General features: G+C 53.8%; 1 protein-coding gene across 15 annotated transcripts in view; it reads right to left on the reverse strand.

Moving 5' to 3' along the window:
* Window positions 1–16845, reverse strand: part of NCOR2 (nuclear receptor corepressor 2) — a 235573-nt gene extending 218728 nt beyond the window's left edge. For all 15 annotated transcript variants that reach the window (XM_081540412.1, XM_081540417.1, XM_081540407.1 and 12 more), the window contains exon 1: window positions 16554–16845. The gene's annotated coding sequence lies outside the window, so the exon portion shown is untranslated. The remainder of the gene's footprint in view (window positions 1–16553) is intronic.
* Between the last annotated feature and the right edge of the window lie 5924 nt (window positions 16846–22769).

Here is a 22769-nt window from a genome sequence, read left to right on the forward strand (position 1 = left end):
TCCCCAGGACCTGGTCTCCAGCGCCTCCGCCCCCAGGTTGGAGAAGCTCTCCCCACCTAAGGATCCAGTTTCATTTAATTGCAGGCTTCAGGTTTCTGGACGCCGGCCCAGAGGCCTTTGGGGCTGAAGGCGTGGGTCATTTTCTTCCTCTTTCCAATAAAGCCGAGAAGGAAGCGGTGTGTGGCATCGCCCGTCTCCTCGGAGAAGGTTCAGCACCTGCCCCTTGGGAGACCCCACCCAGGAGAATCATCTGTGGCTCAGCACAGCGGGGGGACAGGCTGGGGACACAGAGTTTTCTCTGGCCATTCATCTGAGCCAGGTACCCCCATTGGATTGGAAGGAATGAAAAAAAAGAAAGAAAGAAAGAACACACAAACATCCCTACCTCGCACCATTCCTTTTCTGCTCCAAAACCTCTGGTCATCTCTGTGGTTCTAGACGTTTTGTTTTTTTTCCAATTTTTAAATATTTATTTATTTGGTTGCAGCACATGACCTTCTCTCTAGTTGCAGTGCTCAGGGTTCTCTAGTTGTGGCACTCAAGCTTAGTTGCCCTGAGACACATGGGATCTTAATTCCCTGACCAGGGATCAAACCCGCGTCTGCTGCATCAATAGGCGGACTCTTGACCACTGAACCACCAGACTTCTTTTCTTCTTTGCATTTTATTTTTTCCTCCAGCACAGCCTTTTTATGGTTTGCAGCTTCCTGTCTTCACTCCATGTCCCTCAGTCTGATTCCAAGGTTACTAGTGGCCGGGGACACACGCGACCTAAGTGATGACCGGGCTGCATCTGGCTGCTGGGGTTCTCGGAGAAGATGCAGGCTCCGTTTGAGCTTCCTCTTGCTGTGGTAACAAATGCTCACAAACATGGTGACCTAAAACAGCACAAATTCATTATCTCATAGTTCTGGAGGTCAGAAGCCCGAAATGGATCTAACAGGGAAAAAATCAGGGTGTTAGCAGGGCTATGCCCCTGCTGGGGGTTCTCGGCGAGAATGCACTCCTTGTTTTTTCAGACTCTAGAGGCTGCCTGAATTCCTAGGCTCTCTACCCCGCCCTTGATCCTCAAAACCAGGAACACAGCATCTTCAAATCTCCCGCCTCCTCCATATAAGGACACCTGCGATTACTCTGAGCCCACCACGACTATCCAGAATAACTTCCCCCATCTCAAGGTCAAAGGATGACTGACATCCTTAATTCCATCTGCAACCTTAATTCCCCATTGCCATGAAGATGAGATGGTTGGACGGCATCACCAACTCCATGGACATGAGTTTGAGCAAACTCCAGGAGATAGCGAAGGACAGGGAAGCCTGGCATGCTGCAGTCCATGGGGTGGCAAAGAGTGGACATGACTTAGCGACTGAACAACAATGTGACCCAAAACAATCACAGGTTGTGGGATTTAGGGTTGTGCAGATCTTTGAAGGAGACCATCATCTGCCTTACCATAGGCTCCAAAAATCTCTGGGGCTCGAGGGAACCACTCCAAAGGCCCACTCTACAAACCCTGAACTCTAGGAGGCAACTGTTGAGTCCACGTGACTCAGTCTCTCCACACCTATACAGCGAGAGAAGGCATACCCCTTTATGTCACCTGGATGGTGAATACATATCCCAAGGGTGCTCAATCTAGCCTTTGACGAAAATGTGAATCAAGCAGAGCCCTATGGCTTATCACTAGAGACTTCTCTAAGACAACAAATAACTCATCCATCTATTTCCTCAGGCAACTTTTGTGGGTTTGAGGGGGACCAGTCATAAAATCAACCTATTGTACATCTCCCACTCCAGCAAGATCCATAACAGGGAAGACGTCCTGTTAAACGTTCTTCTTCACGTCCCTGCATTCTAGGTCAAGAACACCACTGGCACTAACAAAGCACCTAAACCTCTGGGAAAACGGAAAGCTTTGCAAGGTACAACTGACCTGTAGCATGATACTTAAACTTGGAAAACTGCCCCAAGGACCAAGCCCTCACTGCATAGCTGGTATCAGCCAGAGACAGGGGTGGGTAGTGAGGAGGGACCCAGGAAACACAGGCCACCCAATGCACCCAGCAGCATGACCAATTGGGGCGGCCCTGGAGTGAGTCAGCACCCTTTCCCCATTGCTCCTGATGACCACAGCTCACTGACCCCACCCTGGAGCCAGGTCTCCAGGGACCTGGCAGTGCAGACACAGACAAGGTGAACCCTCTCCCATGACCCAACATAATGACATTAACATAGTAGCCATCAACGTGAAAGATGGTAGAGGACACAGTGACATAGTCTCCTTGCTTCAAAACCTTTGTGCATCTCTTTCCTGCCAGATAAATCTGGGAGGATGATACCAAGGCCCAGAGAGGTTGTATAAGAATTACACAGCAACCCAAGATGGGTCTCAAGCAGTCAAGATGGGTCTCAAATGCCCAGTGCCCACGCCCGTGGTCCACCTCCCAGTCCAGGACCCTCCAGGCAGCTCCACTCCATCTCCCCCTTCCTCCCTGCGTTTAAAAAGGGCCCATTTCCCCTCTCCAGGCTCCATCAATGCCCTCCTCCCACTTATCTCCCCTCCAAGGAAAAAACTACCCCCACCATGTCAAACCACCCACCAAGCCCTCCACACTTTCCTGGCTGCCATCCAAACACCCGGGAGACACTCTTTATGGCCCAGGGAGCTCAGAGGCATCCCAGACATATGGCCAGGGGCTCAGGGGCACAGAGAGGGCATGGAGGGCCCAAAGGTCACACAGCAAACCTGCAGAGCAACGCCTAGGGTGCACACATGCTTCCACCTTGGCATTTCCAGCAGAAGCTCAGTTCCAGGAGGCACTGCAGCAAGGGGGCGGCAGCCGGAGCACAGGTGCCATGAGCAGCTTCCTGCGGCTGCTATTCATAGTCTCAATAGTGGGGTCAGCTTCCTGCAAGGCAGAGCCCAGGAGCCGGAGGGGAGGGTGACCTGGGAGGGTGACCTGAGAGGGTGACCTCAAGGGGGACGGGCCAGGCCAAGCCAAGGCACCCAGGGCCAGCCCCCAGGGTCCGCAGTCCAGGGGCGGGGGGAGGGAGACAGAAAGAAAGGCCAGATGTTCCCAGCGACAACCACACACCAAGAAAGGGGCTTACAGGCTGTGTGCCCTGAACCAATGACATCACCCCTCTGTGCCTTGACTTCCCCATCATTAAACAGGGAAATTAACAGTTCTGACCACAAGTGTGATTGTGGTCATTGTGAGGCTCTCATTATCGTGAGGCTTAAATAAGCTAATATGAAACAGCATGCAGTGAGCTTGTCTGGAAAGCCTCTGTCAACTCAGACTCCACCTCCAACCCCCGAGCCCTGCACAGAGACCAAACAAGGAATTCGAGGAGGGAGATGGCGAGCACACCACCTGTCCAGGGAAGGTCACCATCACTGAGGACACTCTAGGTGCCCTAATCTCCCCTAACCCTCTAGGAGGCAGGGAGGACATTTACTTCCATTTTTCAGATGTGGAAACTGAGGCTCAGAGCAAAAGAAGAATCCAGCCCAAGAAAGGGAGAAGGGGTCCTTCTGTCCCTGGGTTTCGTGGAGTTACTTGGGGTCTTCTCTCTCACTGAACAGCAGACAGGTTTCTAGGCCCTGGGAATGCTCCCCTCACACCTCTCCCATCCCCACCCCTAAGCACAGGACTCCCTTTCCTGGGACAGGTTGCGGGGTGTACAGAGCCAGAAAGGAGCTGTCCCAGGTCACAAGAACATCCAGAGGCCACCCACCCAACGGAACACCAGCTTCAAGTCCCCCAGGCACCTGGAGTCATCTAGCTATGATGTTTCACCCTTCCTCCAAAAAACAGCAAAGGGAACATCCACACAGCAAACTGAAAATACCAACACCACCAAATACCAACTGAACTGAAGTCTTTCTCTGAATTCTCAGTGCCAGACAGTGAGCCCCTGCATGTGTCACCTCACTTAACCCTCCCAACAGCCTTGAGAGACCAGTGATCTGATTGTGCCCATTTCATGGATGGGGAAAACTGAGGCCTGGAGTAGCCAGGACCTTATTATCCCAAACCCCGGCCTCTCCAGAGCAACCAGCTCCGCTCTGCCGAGGACCATCCTGACCACCCACAAGAGAGACAGGGAGGGAGTAGCTGAAGGCCCAGGGACCTGGGTGGCATCCTGTGGTGAGTTGGAAGGGGGTCTCAGGTGAGGGCAAAGGTATCAGATGCAGGGACAGATAGACAACTTCGGGTCCCAAAACATCCTGCAGTGGGATGCCAGGTCAGGCCATACCTAGCAGCACCTGACATTCGACACATTTATTGAGCACCTACTGTGTGTCCAGAGGTGTTCTAGAACCAAGATGCAGCAGTGAATGTGGACCAAAGTACCTGCTTCTGGAACATGTCTTCTAGCAGGGGTGACAGACAACAGCACTTTGAACAGATAAAACCACAGTTCATCAAAAGGAGACGTGCTAAGAAACAACTAAAGGAGGAGAGGAGAGGGCTAAAGGTGGAGAAGGTGCAATTTTAAATAAGATGCCCAGAGAAGGACCCACAGTAAAGGTGACAGCTGAGCGAAGATGGCAAAGGAATGATGCCAGCCGCACAGACACCTGGAGGAAGAGTGTTGTAGGAAGAGCATGTGCAAAGGCACTGAGGCAGGAGCGTGTCAGTGAATTACAGAATTTCAGCAAGGAGGCCAGTGTGGCTGGTTTCAGATCAGGGGAACAGATCTGAAAGGGAATGGGGAGGGGGGAGCAGACTGTGCAGGGACCTGTAGGCAAGATAGAGTTGGCTTTTGGAACTTCCCAATGGCCCAGCGGTTAAAGCTTCCAGTGCAGGGGGCACAGGTTCACTCCCTGGTGGAGAAACTAAGATCTCACATGCTTCATGGTGCAGCCAAAAAAGAAAATAAATAAATAAGAGTTGGTTATGCTGCCTGAGATGGCAGGGCTCTGATCACAGGAGGGACAGGTCTAAAACAAAACCCTCTGGCTGCCATGTGGAGAACACGATCAGGCTGACTGGTGAGGAGGCTACTGCAATAGTCCCAGCAAGTGATGATGGGAGCTCTATTAGTTTCCTGGAGGTGCTCTACCAAATGATCAAACACTAGGTGGCCTAAAACAATACAAATTTATTCTCTCACAGTTATGGAGGTCAGAAGTCTGAAATCAGGGTGTCGGGTAGGTTGTTTACTTCCTCTCGGGGAGTCTGTTCCATGGATCTAACTGGCAATCCTCAACATTCTTTGGCTTGTAGATGGATCACTCCAGTGTCTGCCTCCATCTTCACATGGCTTTCTCTTCTTACAAGGACACCAGTCCAATTATTGCATGTAAGGTCACCGTACTCTAACATGACCTCATCTTAACTAATTACCTCTGCAACAACCCTATTTCAAAATAAGGCCTCCCTCTGAGGTTCAGGGAAGCACATGAATTTGGCAGTGGGGCAGGGGTGGGGGGGGTGCGGTATGCTGGTAGGGGACCCTCTTCCACCCAGTACAGTGGCTTAGATGGAGTAGGCAGCAGAGGTGGGCCAAAGTGAAATGGTTAAAAATACTCAAGAGGGGGACTTCCCTGGTGATCCAGTGGTTAAGATGCTATGCTTCCAATGCAGGAGAGGCGGGTTCAATCCTCGGTCAGAGAACTAAGATCCCAAATGCCTCAAGGCGTGGCCAAAAGATAAATCATAAAATAAAACAGGAGGATGGGAGACCGCGTTGATGGGTATATGCAGCAGGGAAAAGTGAGCGCCTCTCAATATCTCCCTGCAATTTCATCCTCTCCTGGTTTAATTGGTCACAGGAGTTACCACCACACATAATTCCCACCAGAACCCCACCCTGCCACCAAGCCTGAGCCCCCAGGACCGTGGAGGACCCCTGATCCCACTGAGCTCTGCAGCATCTTCCAGGGCCTGCTCCACTCCTGGCCCAGTGGCTTGGCAGACAAGACCCGCCAAGCCCTGGGGCAGCACGTCCCCGGCCCCCCACCTCGGCCCAGCAGGCTTGCCTCGTTAGCCTAACGAGCAGGGCCCCGGTGCCAGGCGGTTGCCATGGCCACGGAGACAGCACCGCAGCGCTGGGCGATGCTCCCAGAGGGTCTGTGGCGGGCACCGGAGTTCAGCATGAGGACAACCAGGGGCCCTCGAGGCACCCCCCTTCCTTATGGGGTCCCTGCCATGTGCACCTTTGGGCCTGGCCTCAGGGACTTCTGACTGCCAGCATCTCCCAGAGAGGAACCCCCAGGCCACAAAGAAAAATTCACTCCCCTGCCACTCATCCCTCCAGACCTGCCTGGCTAGAACTGCCCCACCACTCCAACATAGCACACAGTTAATTGCAGGGGTGGCCAGCCAAGGGTAGGTCAGAGGTCAGTGGGCAGCTGGGAAGACAGGACTCCAAGGCAGTGAGAAGGGCCTGGATTTCAGGCAAGCAGTGCTGGGAAGCCCTGCGGGCTCACGGGGCTCTGAGGAAGGTCAGGGCACTGCCCCAGCGGCCCCACCCCGCAGCTGCTTACACAGGACAGACTGTGGGGGCAGGAAAAATGGAGGCTTCTGCAGGCACTGGGCAGGTGAGAGGGCAGCAGGGATGACCCCCAGGTCTCTGGCCTGGCCCCACACTCCGGGAGTAAGCTCAGGCTGGGAGTCTGGGGCAAAGGGAAACCGTAGGTCCATTTTGGGACAGAGGAGTTCTGCAGCCCCTTTAGGACATCCATGAACAATGTAAAGGAGGCTGCTGGATCTGCCTGCCTGGCCCCAGGGTGGGCTCCATGGCTTTATGAGCTGCAGGCAGGAAAGTGAGGGGCAAGGATAAGGCCTGCTGGACTAACTCAAGCCTCCAATGGCCCCTTAGCTCCCTTTGCCTCACCACATCCTCTGAAGTCGTGTGCATTCATCACCCCATTTTCCCTGGTGGGTAAACAAAGGCACTTCATATAGAGGCTCTGTAACTTGTCCTAGGTTGCATCGCACAGCCAGACACTGGACTCTGCCCTGTGGCTCATTCGAGCTCTCATTCACAAGCCCTAAAACCTAAACACAAGTCACCGAAAACCAAGCCAAGCCCAGGAGACAGCAGGCAGAGAGTCAGTCCTGTGGGTCCCTAGGAAATATACCCACACGTGCACTCTGGCGGGCAGCTGTCTGTGGTCTCGTCTGATTCTACCCGTGGCTTACTTTTTTCCCCACTTCCTTTCCAGCTCAGAGAAATATCCCAGGGTCAGCAGAAGGAAGCAGAAATATCCAAAAGCATCAGCAGAGCGCCAAGGTTGGAACAAGAGCCCAGAGGCCCCTAAGTGTCGACACACCCTCAGCATTGCCACAGCAACAATTCCAAAATTCCTGGGCCCTGGCTACAGAACAGAAATGACACTCCACCCCTGGAGTGCTAAGTGTCACCTATCCGATTCCAGGGCCTTCCTTCAGGCCAAGTGGTTCACAAGGGCCCCGGGGCCTCCGATAGGGATACTTCACCTTCCAGGTTACTGACTGTCATCTTCCTAAGTCCAACCCAAGGCGTGTGTGCTAAGCTGCTTCAGTCGTGTCTGATTCTGTGCAACCCTATGGACCGTAGCCCACCAGTCTCCTCTGTCTATGGGATTCTCCAGACAAGAACACTGGAGTGAGTTGACATACCCTCCTCCAGGGGATCTTCCCGACCCAAGGATTGAACCCAGCTTTCCTGTGTCTCTAGCATTGACAGGCTAATTCTTTACCACTAGAGTCACCTGGGAAGCCAAAGCCCCAACCCAAGATGGACACCCAACGACCCAGGTTCTTGCCCAGGGTATGACCTTTGTTAAGACACTCCATGGGGCCAGGCCTTGGCTTCCCCTAGAATTATCCATCAGGAAATCACCCACCCCACCCCTACTCCCACAGGCACTCAGGAGGAACAAACATGGAAACATCTTGCAAGTGTTTTCCCTTTACATTGCTCCTGTCTGCTCCAGCTCATCCCTCAAGAACTGAGACAACTTTTAGGAATGCATATGATAAGATAAAATTCAGAGAGCAAGCCCAAGAAGAAAACTCAGGGATGAACCAATCTGAAATCAGGATGAAGTCCAAAACACAAACCAGATTAGACTGCTGAAGGAAGGCAGCAAAATTTGGCTCTGAGCTTCCTTGTGGCCAAAGCAAAGAGGGAAACAAGATGGGTTCTAAGTGACTTTGCAAAAAGTGTGAAAACTATGTAGCACCAGGTGTATAGCAATTCTGCAGCCCTGGACAGAAGAGATTATAGCCTCAAACATCATCTAAGAACCCCAAAATCCATGCCAAAAGTCAGCTACCTTAACCATCCCAACTTTCCTATTGCATTCTACAACAAAATCAGCATAACTCAGGAAGAATAGCGAGCCAGGCAAGAATAACGGTTGTTTGTTGTTGTTGTTGTTTTAAATATTTATTTATTTATTTGGCTGTGTCAGGTCTTTGTTGCAACATGTGGGATCTTTTGTTGCAGTGCACGGATTCTCTAGCTGTGGCACAGGCTCAGTAGTTGTGGCATGTGGGCTTAGTTGCTCCATGGCATGCAGGATCTTAGTTCCCTGACCAAGGATCGAACCCACAGCCCCAGCATTCTAAGGCAGGATTCTTAACCACTGAACCACCTGAGAAGTCTCCAGAACAAGAAGTTTTAGGGCCCACTTGGTGTGACCCTTAAACTCACAACCCTCTTAAGGGTCCCAGTTTCCCTGACATGACCCTGGAAGATCATGCTGAAGTTAAAAAGAACGTGGTAGCTCTCTATCAGGGGTCGGCAAATGTAAAGGGCAAGAGAATCAATATTCCATCTTTTGTCAGCCTTCTGTCCTCTGTCATAACTCCTCAATTTTGCAGCTGTACCCTGAAAACAACCACAGACTATACACGAATGAATGAGCATGTGTTAGTTGCTCAGTCATGTCCTACTCTTTGCAACCCCATAGACTGTAGCCTGCCAGGTTCCTCTATCTATGGGATTCTCCAGGCAAGATACTGGAGTGGGTAGCCATTCCCTACTCCAGGAGAATCTTTCCTACCCAGGGATCGAACTCTGGCCTCCCACACTGTAGGCAGATTCTTTTCCACCTGAGCCACCAGGGATAGCTGCATTCCAATGAAACTTGACAGCAGACACTGAAAATTGAATTTCACTTACTTTCACATGTCACAAAATATTCTTTTTTTTTTGCAACCATCACAAAAATGTAAAAACCATTCTCAGCTTGGACATACCAAAACAGGAGGTGGGCTGGATTTGGCCTGCGGGTCGTAGTTTGTGAACCCTGGCTCTTTATATATTTCAGAATAAATCAAGATGTATTATAATTTAAAGGAGGAAAGTAAGACACAAATATGGTGTGATACCATGTGTGTGCTTGTTTTTAAAGGGAACACACACATCTATGTCCCTGTGAGGCAGACATATGGCCGGAGTATCTCTGAGAGGAAACCGTATCCGTGTGTATCTCCCTCAGGGGACACAAACAGAAGGCCAAGAACAGGAAGGAGACTTCCCTCGACACCTCCTGTATTCTGTTTTAATTTTTTTAACAGGCGCATGCTTTTTCTTTTATTAAAATAAGTTTTTACAAAGCCCAAAGCAAGTGGCAGGGCTGGAGTACACTATTGTTGCTTAGTCACTAAGTCCTGTCTGACTCTTTTGCAACCCCATAGACTGTAGCACACCAGGCTCCTCTGTCCATGGGATTCTCCAGGCAAGAATACTGGAGTGGGTTGCCACTCCCTTCTCCAGAGGATGTTCCCAACCCAGGGATCAAACCTGTGTCTCCTGCATTGGCAGGCAAATTCTTTACCGCTGAGCCACCAGGGAAGCCCTAGCAGTGTATCATTTTTGGGGTTTTCTGTATTTTTCAAACGACAAATAAAAAGCAATGCTGTCTCCTCACCCAAAGTTAATCTAATTGTTATCAACATGGAAAGACATCCATAATGTGTTAATTCATAGCAGGAAAAAAGTATAGACCATGACAGCCCCTATGGGAAGCAGGCCTGCTCAATGTATCTGCAGGTGCGGACACAGACAAGGTAGTGGTTGGACCATCATCTCTACAAACCTGAGATTCTTCTGAGCCTGAGTCCGAGACTCATGAACCTCAACTCAGCCCCCAGTGGGAGCTGCCCACACTTTGCACAGACCTGGAGCTACCTTCTTGCTGCAGAAATGACAGTCAGGGGAGGAAGTAGGGGACACTTGAGCCAGCTCCCCAGTCTCAGGGATGGTGGCCTGGTAGGACCAGAAAGGGTGATAATGTCCAGCCAGTGGCCTGAATTCTGGCATTTGGCCCTGAGTCAGGAAAGAAGAGGAACTTCCCTGGCAGTCCGGTGGTTAAGACTCTGCTTCCACCGCAAGGGGCCCGGGTTCAATCCCTGGTCGGAGAACTAAGATCCCACGAGCCGCAAGACAAAAAAAAAAAAAGAGAGAGAGAAGGCAAAGCTCTACCGTCAGGCTGCCCAAGAGGAACAAAGCCCATTAGTCATTTTGTGTGTGCGTTCTCAGTCATTCAGTCATGTCCGACTCTACAGACCCTTCGGACTGTAGCCGCCAGGCTACTCTGTCCATGGGATTTTTCAGTCAAGAATACTGGGTTGCCATTTCCTTCTCCAAGGAATCTTCCCGACCCAGGGATTGAACGCGCGTCTCCTGAATTGGCAGGCAGATTCTTTACTGCTGAGCCATGGGGAAAATCACATTTTAAACGTATTAAAATCAAGCAGTAAATAACATTTCCGATCCTAGGTTGCATGAGCCTCACTTGAGGCGCTCAGCGCCACCTGTGGAGAGTGGTTAAGGTGCTGGGCACACAGGGCAGGTCTGGAACATTCGCACCATCACAGAAAGGTCTCCTGGACAGAGCTGCCCCGGAGGCTGGTAGGACAGGAGGGGGTGGGGACATGAGGGAGGTGCGGAGGGCTGTGGAGTCCAGGCCAGCACCCGGGAGAGCTTCAGGCTTTGCTGGGAAACAGGATCACAGAATGTGGAGTGTCCCTCCAAGATGACAGGGCTCCGGTTGCTCCAGGCAGAGAAAAAACACACGGAAGAAGGAAAAAAATCAGCTGCTGAGAGTCAGGCCCTGCTCTTATGCACTGAATCTTGTTTCATCATCCAGTCTTGGGCCTTCTGATCAGGGCAGCCATCAGACACAGCCACATGTGGCTTTTTAAATGTAAGTTAATTAACATGAAATAAAATTACCAGTTCAGTCAGCACTAGCCACATTTCAAGCGCTCAAAAGCCACACATACCTAGTGGTTGCGCACGTGTATGTGTGAACTTAGTCGTTCAGTCATGTTCGACTCTTGGTGACCCCATGGGCTGTAGCCCACCAGACTCCTCTGTTCATGGGATTCTCCAGGCAAGAATACTGGAGTGGGGTGTCATTCCCTTCTCCAGCAGATCTTCCCGACCCAAGGATCGAACCCGGGTCTCCTGCATTGCAGGAGGATTCTTTACCATCTGAGCCACCAGGGAAGCCCACCTCACGGTTAGGGGACAGCAAAGGTCCAGAACGTTCCCCACGATTACCAGGAGTGCTGGGACAGTGCAGCCCTAGATGGTCTTCCCAGGGGTGTTATTTTGCACACCCCACTCCCCCATTTAAGGATAAGAAAATTGAGGCCAAAAGGCTTTTAATGGAGGGGAGCAGGATTTGAGCCAGGTCTGATTCAAAGGAGCCCTTTTGAGAACCACCCCCCACCCCCAGGGGTAAGGGGAAGCTCAGTCCTGCCCCAGGAGGCTCCCTGTGTCCTCCCCATCAGTCTTCCCCCCACTTTCCAGGCTGCCTGAGCCCTCCAACTTCAGTTCCCAGCAGGCATTAGGGAATTAAAAGCAGAACAGAAACCTTGGCCTTCAAGGGCCCAGGTCTCCCTGGGCAGATCTGGGAATCACCAACCAGTCGGACAGGAGAGGAGCCTGCCGCCTCCAGAGGGCAACAAGCCCAGGCACGGGGTTCAGGTGAAGAGACTATTCCATAAGCTCCTTCCCAGCAGCCTTTTAGAAAGAGGAATAGCTTGCATCCAACCAGCCCATCAGTGAGGACCTAGGCTGAACAAAAATTCTACAGGGGGAAGCCTCCCCTCTTCATCGGTGGGAGCAAGAGGGAGGGGCAAAATAACAACAGTCCTTGTGATATATCATGACATCCATCGAGTCCTCATAAAAATAAAACCAGAAGTAGAATCATCATCATCCCCATTTTAGAGATGAGCAAACTGAGGCCCAGAGAAGTTAAATAACCCATCCAGAATCACACAACTTGAAATTGCAGAGCTGAACATTAAATCCAACGCTCTAGCTTTCTTCCCTTTAATCCTCTCTCCCTACCCCACGGCCCTAGTGGGTAATATGCCCATTGTACAGACCAGGGCACCCAGACCCTCACGGGGGCAGGGATCAGTCCCAGGGCACTCTGCTTGCACATGGCTAAGCCAGGATGGCAACTCACTGGAACTTTGCAAGGATTAGTGGTGCAAATCTCAGACAAAACACTCCCAGACTGTCCTCTGCTGTTGGTTTAGGATGATTCTTTACGGATCTATGAACTGAAAGTTCCCAAGATCCCTCCCCCTGGGCGTGGTGGTGGGGAAGTGCCCCGACAGAAAAGCCTCACTTTCGACTAAAAGAAAGACAGTGATGATGATTTTGGTCATCATAAGAAAGGCACACCACCATGTGACCTTGGGACTGGCCTGGCACCTCTGACCTGCGCCCTCATCTGTAAAACAGGAAAAAAGCTGTCATCCGCCCCAGGATTTCTCAAGGTCTCTAGCTACAAAGAACCCCAGGGCTGCCCGCCAGCGAGCAGGAGCCCATCTGATGCAGTTTTCTGGAGTCCCGTAATACGCCATGCTAAATAATTCAAAACCATGTTTTCATTTCAAAATAAACACAGCCCTGTCGCCACAGCGAATGCCAAATTTTCATGAATGTTTAAGATAAAATGAGACTTCAAAGGAACTTCAGACCTGCTTCTGGCACCGTCCCCCTCCCCAAATCCTGGGGAGAACAAGTTCTCAGTCTCCAGCCCTGTAGGGCAAAGATCTATAGGTGCTGCTCAAATCAGAAACATCATTTCTTTCTTCCTGTCTTCTATGGCAGCTCCACTGAGCAGGTCTACAGTATGTTCATTCTTGCTGCACCAAGGCGACCATGAGTAATCCCAGGTCTTAATTCTTAGTTCCACTAAGGACTAAGGACTAAGACTAAGGACTAAGGACTAAGGACTTAATCCTTAGTCTCAGGCCACCATCCCTGAGACTGGGGAGCTGGCTCAAGTGTCCCCTACTTCCTCCCCTGACTGTCATTTCTGCAGCAAGAAGGTAGCCCCAGGTCTGTGCAAAGTGTGGGCAGCTCCCACTGGGGGCTGAGTTGAGGTTCATGAGTCTCGGACTCAGGCTCCTTAGATCCTCCAAAGATGCCAAATGACCTTTCCTAAGCATCACTTCCTCGGGGTACTCTGCATACCCACTCATGGAATAAGCCTTTTAAGAGGCCTGACCCTGGGCAGCCTGGCCCTCCCCAAGTAGGCAACCCAGGCTCCCATCTCCTCCTGGCCCCCTTCCCTGGGGGCCCAGGGCAGGAATGACCAGTTCCTCCAAGCTGTTTCCGTGGCAGGGAGTCTGGTCTTGAAGGTATCACCTGGGGAGGCTGCTGTTGGCATTAGAGAGATGAAAAGGAAATAGAGGAGGAGGGAAAAACACACACAAATAAAAGCTCTCAGCCCCCTATTGTCATAGGCAGCATTTGATGTGGGGGATTTACGGTTCAGAGAGCTGTTGGAAAGATGGGGTGAGAGCTCCAGGTCTCTTGCTGGAGCATCTCTGCTTCTTACAGAAGGCAGACCCCTCCAGCTGGGTTATGCCTAGCAGCATTCCCCCCACCACCCCCCACCCCGCCTCGCAAAACAAAAAAAAAAATCTCAGAGTGAACCAACTTTTCCACCCACTGCTGGGTTGGGAACACAGCACAAGGTACCCCACCACCACCACCTCGCAGTCAGAGGGGATCGGAGCCAGGCAGCCTCCATCCAGCCTGAATGGCAAGAGGCTGGGGGCAGGGACTCCTGGGGCCTCTTTCCAACGCCAGCCAGTGGGCCAGTGTGAGCCCGGCCAAACCTGCCAACCCCCATGCCCGGAGAACAATCAAGCCTTCCCCGCTCGGGCCTTTCATGCAGCTAAATTCGTGTTTGCAGAGCCCTCAGAAATCTTTAGGAGGTGGTATGAGTATTATTAATTGGGGAAAAAAGAACGGATTATGCCAAATAAATCCTTCCCACGTAGCCAAACCCTCGCTGAGGGAAGGAGGGAGGGTGCGCGCTGCCCCATGAGGGGGTCTCCATCCCTCCCCGGGGCCTGACAGCCACATTACCATTTACATGGCTTTATCAATAGTATTGATTCCAGAGCAAGCGTAAATAGCTCGGTGGGAAGAGGCGGGGGCTGGGGCCCGCTGGGTACCCGCCCCCACGTCTGGGCACCGCAGACTCCCCGGGCACCCGGCGGCGGCGGTGGTAAATTTCCAAGCAAAGACAAGGCAGCCGGCGCGAGGAAGCCAGACAGCGCCCAGGACGCCCTGGCAGCCGCCGCCACCGCCGTCTCCGATTCCCGGCTCACCGCCGGCGGCCGGCCCCAGCGCGAATCCCACAGCCGGGCTCAGTCTGTACATCTGTTCAGTGGGCTGAAGGCACCACCTGCCCTTCTCTGTCCTCATGGGAAAAGTCAAGGGGTTGGGGGGTGGGTTGCAAAGAAGGTCCCCTCCTTTCACCACATCTCCTGGCAAAATGCACGGCCGCCCCTTCTCATCAAATTTCCAGGCCATTGGAGTAAAGACCAAGTTTTAGAACTCAGGAATAATAATAACAACAGTAACTGATGATACATATACAAGCACCTTCTATGTATTTCCACCCTCAGTTCTCACAACAACCCTCTAAACTCGGTATTATTATTATCATCCCACTTTGCAGATGAGAAGCCTGAGGCACAGGGAGGTAGAGTAATTTATCCAGAGTCACACTGCCAGTAGTGGCAAAAGTGTGATTCCCACCAAATGCGATAAGTTGCAAGAGCCGGCTCTGAATGGCTCAGCTCCCCGGGTTCAAGGTCTCTTACTTTCTCAAAGGGCTCTCCCCCTACACCTCAATCCAAAAAAAAAAAAAGGCCACCCACCACGAGGTACACAACAATGCCCAGGGACGTCCTCCCAGCTCACTCCAGGCCCGGAGAACCCCTTCTATCAAAGCAACCGCGGGGACCCAGATCTGGTTTAAAAAGGGCAAAGTCAAGGCCACGGATAACACAACCCCCAACAAGCCCAGCACTCCCTCATTCAGCCCGCAGGGCTCCTCTCCCCGTCCCTCCTCCCTGCCTCCCTCACACATCCTTCCTCCAAATCTGCAAAAGGGAAAAAAAAAAAAATCATAATAAAACCAGTTCTCACCAACAGGGGGGGGAGGAGGAGGGGGAGGAAGCGAGGAGGCTGAGCCGACAGCACAGATCCGCCTCCGCTGCCTGCACCAGACCCTCAGAGAGCCGGAGCGCGCGACAGGCGGCTGGAGGGCCCTCGCTTCCAAAAAAATAAACCTACAATGTAAAAATAACGCCGGGCGCCCCACGCTAATTGGGCCCGGGCGACAGCAGCTCACAGGTACAGCGTGTCTCGCCCGCCCGCCCGCCTAGACCTCTCTCGCTCCCTCGGGCTTTTTCCTGCAAGCGTCCGGGGTGGTGAAGGCGCGCCCCACGGGTCTCCCCCCCACACTCCCCGCCAAGTCTCCGGGGATGCTCCCCCAGCACTAGGACCGGGGGCCTCCGGGTCCAGCCCAAGTGGGATCAGTTCTGAATTCCAACTTCCCAAACTAGTGGCATCCCAAGTATCCGCACAGCCCGGGGGAGGGACCAGGAGGCGGCCCCATGAGGCGTCACCAGCCGCGGGAGGCAGGCCCAGACACCAGGAACACCGGCCCACGGGGGCGGAGGGAGCAAGGGGCGCCTCTCCCCGGGGACCCCGACCCAGAGCCCTCCGACCCCTCGCCCAGGAGCGACGACGCAGGCAGCCCCCCGCCCCCCGTGGCGGGAACCCCTCCCAGGAGCCTTCCACAGCAGCCAGGCCGGGGAGCCGAGGGTGCCATCTCCAGGGGCACCCCGGAGCCGCACTGCCCGCTGGAAAATAAGGCGCAGTGTCACCCCCCAAGTCCAGGGCTGCTTGGAGAGGAGGGAGGCGCATGGCGGCCATGCCCCCAGGGCTGTGGCACACGGTGGGGAGCTGTCCTGCGCAGTTCCAAGACACCCCCCTGCCCGCCCACCCCCCACGCCACTTCCCTCCTTCCCGTCCCCTCGCAGGGGAGCTGGAGTTCCCCTAAGTTCCCCGGCACCCCCACGCACGCGGGCCGCAGTGTCTATGGAGCGCCTTGCTCCCCAGCAGGCCACCCCCCAAGAGCGCCAACTCGGGAGTGCAGGGGCCCCGCCAACTCCGCCGCGTGCGCCGACCGATCTTCCCCGATTTCCCCGGAAGCGCGCCCCGCGCCTCACCCCGGCCCTCCGCGGGGACCCCCAGCCCCAACTCACCTCGCGGAGGTGGCGGCGGCGGCGCCCGGGCTCGGGGCGCGCTCGGGCCGCCCGGGCGCTCAGGCAAGTGGCGGTGCAGATCGGGCTGGGGGCGCGCAGCAGGCCCGGCCTCCAGCCGGGGCGCGATCCTCCCGCCGCCGCCTCCTAGGGCGCTAGCCCCCGGCCCCCGGGCCGCAACTTGGCGCGCATCGCGGGGGCGCAGGGCGCGGGCGCACGGCTCGGGCGGGGCGCGGGCGGACACGGGTCTCCGATGCAGCCCGGCCTGCCCGCGGCTCCGCTCCCCGGCGGCGGCGGCGGTGGCGGCGGTGGCGGCGGCGGCGGCGGCGGGAGGGGGAGGAGGGGGCGGGGCGGGAGCCCGGGAGGCGGCGGCTCGGCCTCCCGGCTTCTGGCTCCCCGCCCGCACCGACGCGCCCCAGCCCGGCCCCCTCGGGCTCCTTAAAGGGCCCACGTCGCCTCCCCCGGGCCTGCGCGCACCCACTCGCGCGTGCACACCCTGCCACACAGACACACACACGCTTGGGCGCGACGCCGAGTTTCTTTTTAGCAGCTCCCTGAAGGAGGAAGGAGGGGGAAAGCGCCTCCCCACCCCGCCCCCTCCTCCTCCTGTGGGCCGTGCGCCCTCCTCTTCCCCAGCCCCAGATACTTCACTCGAAGTATAATCGCGTTTCAGCTATTAAATTATCAGTCTAACTCTGGAGTGACCAGTGGATGGGGAGGGGGCGTACGAGGAGGGCCACACACAGGACCTTTAAGGGACCCACACAAATGCGAGGGGACACACGCGGTGGAGCTCGCTCTGTGGGTCTGGCACACAGTAGGGCGCAAGACTCTCACCAGTGGACCTTCGCACACTGGGCCTCTGAGAGGAGAGCTAACCCAGGTGGACACTAGGGAAAACTCGCAACCACCCCCCACCCCCACCCCGCAGACGTGAGCGTAGCCTGAGACATGGACTCCTAAGACATAAGGTCACCCACAGATAAACAAACCCCGACACAGGCAGGAGTTCACGCACGCGGGCGGACACACACACACACACACACACACTAGAATGTCCGTTTCTAGAGGGCGAGGATTTCTGTTTCCTGATCTTTCCCAGTTAGGGACGCAATGTGTTGCAAGAACTCCCAGTTCGGCACTTTCAGGGACACAAACGCAGACACACGATGCTGCAAGTGTGTAGTGGGCACGAGCGGGCAGGGTCACGGACGAGCACACATGTGGACACTCGCCCGCGCACACGCAGGCGCTCACCGCTCCAACAGGAACCCCACTGGCAGCCCTGACAACCGGTGTGTCCTCATTTACCCCCTCCTCCTGCCCCTCCCAGGTCGCTTTCTCAAAGCCGGGGAGATCTTTTTAAACAGCAGAGGGCACCGGGAGCCCCAGACCGGGACCCTCCCTCCTCCTCTGCTTTCCCCTAAGATGTAAGAGAGTTTGAATTTTTTTTTTTTTTTTCGGTTCAACTTTCCTTTTTTGGAGCGACGTCTCAGCAGATTCAGTTCTGCCATCTGCCAACATCTGAGAACCCCCAGGGGGAGTGGGGAATGGCTGCGGTGGGGAGGCGGCCATGCGGTTTCCAGGGGCAGGGCGGGCCTCCGCCTCCAGCGTGCCTGCAGGGGTTCTCGGCCTCCCTGGTAGCAATGTGCCCCTCTTGGCCCCCTCAGGCTGCTCGGGCTCTTTTTTTTTTTTCTGGGAAGGGTGCAGTGGGGAGCACCTGAGACTGACAAAATCTGGAAAAAGGGAAGTGTCTGTGGAGGGGCTGAGGGATGGAACAGAAGTAGGGAGTCTCAGGTCAGTGTATGTTCCCTCGCTTCCCACCCTGGCCCCACCAGCTCCAGAGGCGCCCAGCCAGACCATGGGAATCCACGGGCCAAGAGCCAGACCTAGGGAAGGAAGGACTAGCCCTCCAGAGGGGCCTGGAGGAGAGGATGAAGGGGGGGAACTGGGGGCGGGCCCACCCCACCAGGCAGATTTGGAACCCCCCACCCCACCCATGTGTCACCTGGGAACACTCTCTGGGATTTGCATTTCAATGAGATTTGGTTCTGGGATTTGGCACCGTGGGGTGCGGAGGGGAGTGCTGGGGGTAAATTCAGGGGTTCCTTCTCCAAGCTTCTGCCTCCGAGGGTTGCCATTGGGCTTTGACTGAATCTGGGGGAATAAGAGGGTCAGGCAGGCAGGGGGACTGTCAGCTTTGTCATGTCCCAAGGTCGGGGGGGTCACTTGGAAACCCCTCAAAGAGTCAAGCAGAGACTCAACCATCCTCTACCCTCTGGACCTACCAAGTTACAGATGGAAATGCCCAGACCCCAAGAAGGGGCAGCATTTTTCTGCAGAGGACCTGCCTCTTTCTTGCCCACTCCTGTCTCTCATGATTATGAATCCCATCCCCATGGACAACAGGAAGCAACACAACTGCTTGTTCCGAGAGTTCATGAATTCCCCCCAGAAATCCTCAGATGGGGGGTCGGAGGCTCCTGAGATGGGTCCCACGATACAGATGGGGAAACTGAGGCCCTGAGAGATTAAGAACCTAATTAGCTGGACTCACTCAGCTAGCGATTCCAGATGGGTGCTCTGAACCCAGGCTCTGGAGGGATGAGGGATGAGCTGGAAGAGATCTCTACATCCAGCCCCCAACAGATTTCATCCCATGCCCTGATTGCTACTCTGTGTTCTGTATGTTTCACCACTGGATTCTGAGGGGCAGCCCCAGGGATCCACTCATAACTAACAAGAATAGCAGCTTTGAAAAACCGCCAAACACTCTGGCCCCCAAACAGTCTCTCTGGAGGGCCCCCACACCCCTTGGGAATGAGGGTTAACTAAGAGCTTCCCAAAGAGTTCATTAAGCCTTCGTGAGGGAAAGACTTTCCATATACCCATTTCATGGGTTGGGGGGACTGAGTTAGAGAAGTCACCGGAGGACATTGTAAGGACATCCACTAAGTGACCAGGGCCAGATTAGAGCAGGTGAAGAAATGTTATATGCATCGAGGGAGCTCTGGCCCCAAGGGAACCAAATTCTGCCTTAGGCTTGGATCCCGCTGTTCCCTTCCCAATCCTTCGACATTTCCCTCCTAAATACCTGGCAAACTATTCAGCTCACCCCTGCCTCAGGACCTTCTCACTCACTTTTCCCTCTGCCTGACACAGGAATCTAACTTCTAGTTCCAGGTTAATACCACCTTCCCTAGCGAGGCCCTCACTGACCCTCAATCTAAAACTTCCGAGGCACTCACTAACCTACCCCCTATTCCTTTCCCTCATCATTTTTCACCACCTAAAATTATCCTGGACATGTCACTTACATATTGTCTTGTCATCAGAGTGTTCGCTCCATGAGAGCAGAGACCTCATCTGTCTGCTCACTGCAGTACCCCCAGCACATAATAGGCACTAAGTTAAAGTGTACTGAGAATGAAGGAACAAATGAATAAATGAATACAACCCAGAGGAAAATGGCTGGGTGTCAGACTTGGTCCTGGAGAATCTAGAAGCAATTGGGCATGGCTGGCCTGTTTTCTAATACTCACTCCTCTGGGATATTTCAGAGTTGAATCTTTACTTCCCTCTGTCTATCTCATCCTCTAGGTGGGGGGTGGAGGGTGGGTTGGTTAGGGGGCCTCCCTGAACAGGACCCAGGGCCTGACACCTAAAGATATCCCATTCAGGGTCACTGAGTCCATATGGGCAGCTTCAGTATAAGATCAAACTTCCAGCCTCTCCAAGTGGGTCTGCCCTGAAAATATGCCCCCCTGGGCAAGCCTGGGGAAACCAGGCATTTAGAGGGTCAGATTGAAGGCTGCAGCGCATGGTGCCTTGAGCCGCCTTTTTTTTTTCCTTTAAGTTTCTATTGCTTTTATTTTATTTTATTTTTGGCCGCACCTTGCAGCTTGCAAGATCTTATTTCCCTGACCAGGTATTGAACCCTTGCCCCCAGCAATAAAAGTATTGGGTCCTAACCACTGGACCATCAGGGAATTCCCAGCCCTAAGCTTCCTTGACTCCAGTGGCCCCAAAAGCTCCCCAGGCTGGCCATCTGAGCATCCACGAAGGAAACCCCTCATTCTCGGGACCTCTGTCAGTGACAACTCAAAAGATGCCCGGATGAGCATCACAAGGGCAAGCCTCCTGTGCACATCAGAACAGCGTACACATAGGAGATCTTACACACCCTTTTCATACTTTTGTTGTGCCTTAAAATGCAGTAGTCTTGCCTGGAGAATCCCATGGACAGACGAGCCCAGCAGGCTACAGTCCATGGCATCACAAAGAGTAGGACACAACTGAGCGATTAACACACACACAAAATGGGGAGAGTGGGAATTCCCTAGTGGTCCAGTGGTTGGGGCTCGGTACATTCACTGCTGTGGTGGTCCTGGGTTCGATCCGTGGTCAGGAAACTAACATCCCACCAGCTGCACAGCGCCGCCAAAAAAAATAAATAATGATAAATAAATAAATAAAAGGGAGAGGGCAAGCATAAAAGCCCGCAGGGCCTGGCAAGACCAGCAGGCCTGTGACTGGAGGAGAGGTGAGTAATGGGGTGGGTGGGGCCTGCGGGCACACCCCCACGCCTGTCCTGAGGCGCTCAGAGTCACCCTGGTTAAAGCATAAGCATGGCCAAGCCAAATACCAAATGCCTGGGTGGGCCACAGTCTGCAGGGGCCAGCTTGTTTGTGACCCCGGCAACACCTTAACTCCCCGGGCCGGTTTTCTACTCAGTGACCCATGCTTCCCACCCCAAGTTGAGGGGCCAAGTAGGGGCAGGAAATAGAAACTTCCTAAGGTAACAGGAGACCCTCTTCCGTAAGTGTGGGTGGTTGTTGAATCGCTAAGTCATGTCCAACTCTTTCAACCCCATGGACTGTAGCCCGCCAGGCTCCTCTGTCCTCCACTATCTCTGGAGTTTGCTTAAATTCATGTCCATTGAGTCGGTGATGCTATCTAACCATCTCATCCTCTGCCGCCCCCTTCTCTTTTTGCCTTCAATCTTTCCCAGCATCAGAGTCTTTCCCAGTGAGCCGGTGTGGGTAGGAGGAGGGAAAGCCTGGTTTCAATGCACGCATCCCAGTTTTGGTCATTCAGGATGTACTTTATTTTGTTTTAAATATGTATTTATTTATTTGACTACAGTGGATCTTGGTTGCAGCTTGCAGGATCTTAGTTCCCTGACAAGGGATCGAACTCAGGCCCCCTGCATTGGGAGCTCGGAGTCTTAGCCAGTGGCCCACCTGGGAAGTCCCTCAACGTGTATTTTTGTAAGCGCTTCCAGTATGCCGGGCACTGTGAGAGGGAAGAGCAAAGGAGATCAAGCCGAATCCTCAGGAACTGGCATCAGGCAGGGAGTCAACATTCAAAATACAAAGTTATGTCACTGCCTGTGTGCTAAGAGCCCTTTAAAGGGAAGGAAAAATGCCCTGGTGCTCATAGGAAAGTTAAATTTCAGGACACAGAGGATTTTGGAAGGGAGCAGATTTCCCCAAATCCCATCCTCTCCTGCACAGGGCAATCCAGAGTTCCTCTCCAATCTCACAGTCTGACAAAAATATCACTGAGAATGTCACCCAGGGCCCCCAGCCACCTTCCCCCGCCTTCGCTGCAAGAAACTGCCGTGTCACCCCCGGCTTCCTCTGATGTCTGCGCTTTTATTTATGACACTGTGCATTTCAGAAAGAAGGAAGCAGGGAATGAGATCAAGCCCCTGTCTGATAGGCCTGATTACCTCTGAAGATAAACAACTCCCTTTCTCCCAGGGCTGCATTTCTGGGGTATTTGCTATCCATCTGCTTGCGTCTTTGCTCTCAGGAGCCAGTGGGGTAAGAACAGAGACATCCAAGGAGGACGAAGGTCCCCCCAGCCTTGCTCACGGCAGCCCCAGGGCGAGCTGCCTGAGTGGACGTCAGTGGGGCAGGCTGTGTGGAGCCTGGGCATTCTTCCAATGGAACAGTCGGCAGCCGTGGATGAGCACAGAACAGGCTGTACATTCTGATGGGGGCAGAACTCCAAGATACATTGTTTAGCACAAAAGCAGGTGCAGACCTGGGAGTGCAGTGGGGTCCCTTTTGTGCACAGAAGAGCGAGGAGAATCAACTGTGCAGCCACGTGCTCATCTGTGCATGGCTACTTCCAGAAGGATATTTATAAATTCAGGAGTACCTACTGTGTGCTGGGCACCATGTTAGCTAGGCTCAGGGAATTCGGCAAAGT

The sequence above is a fragment of the Giraffa tippelskirchi genome, chromosome 11 (assembly GCF_054371585.1).
Source record: "Giraffa tippelskirchi isolate mGirTip1 chromosome 11, T2T-mGirTip1v1.2.pri, whole genome shotgun sequence".
NCBI lineage: Eukaryota > Metazoa > Chordata > Mammalia > Artiodactyla > Giraffidae > Giraffa > Giraffa tippelskirchi.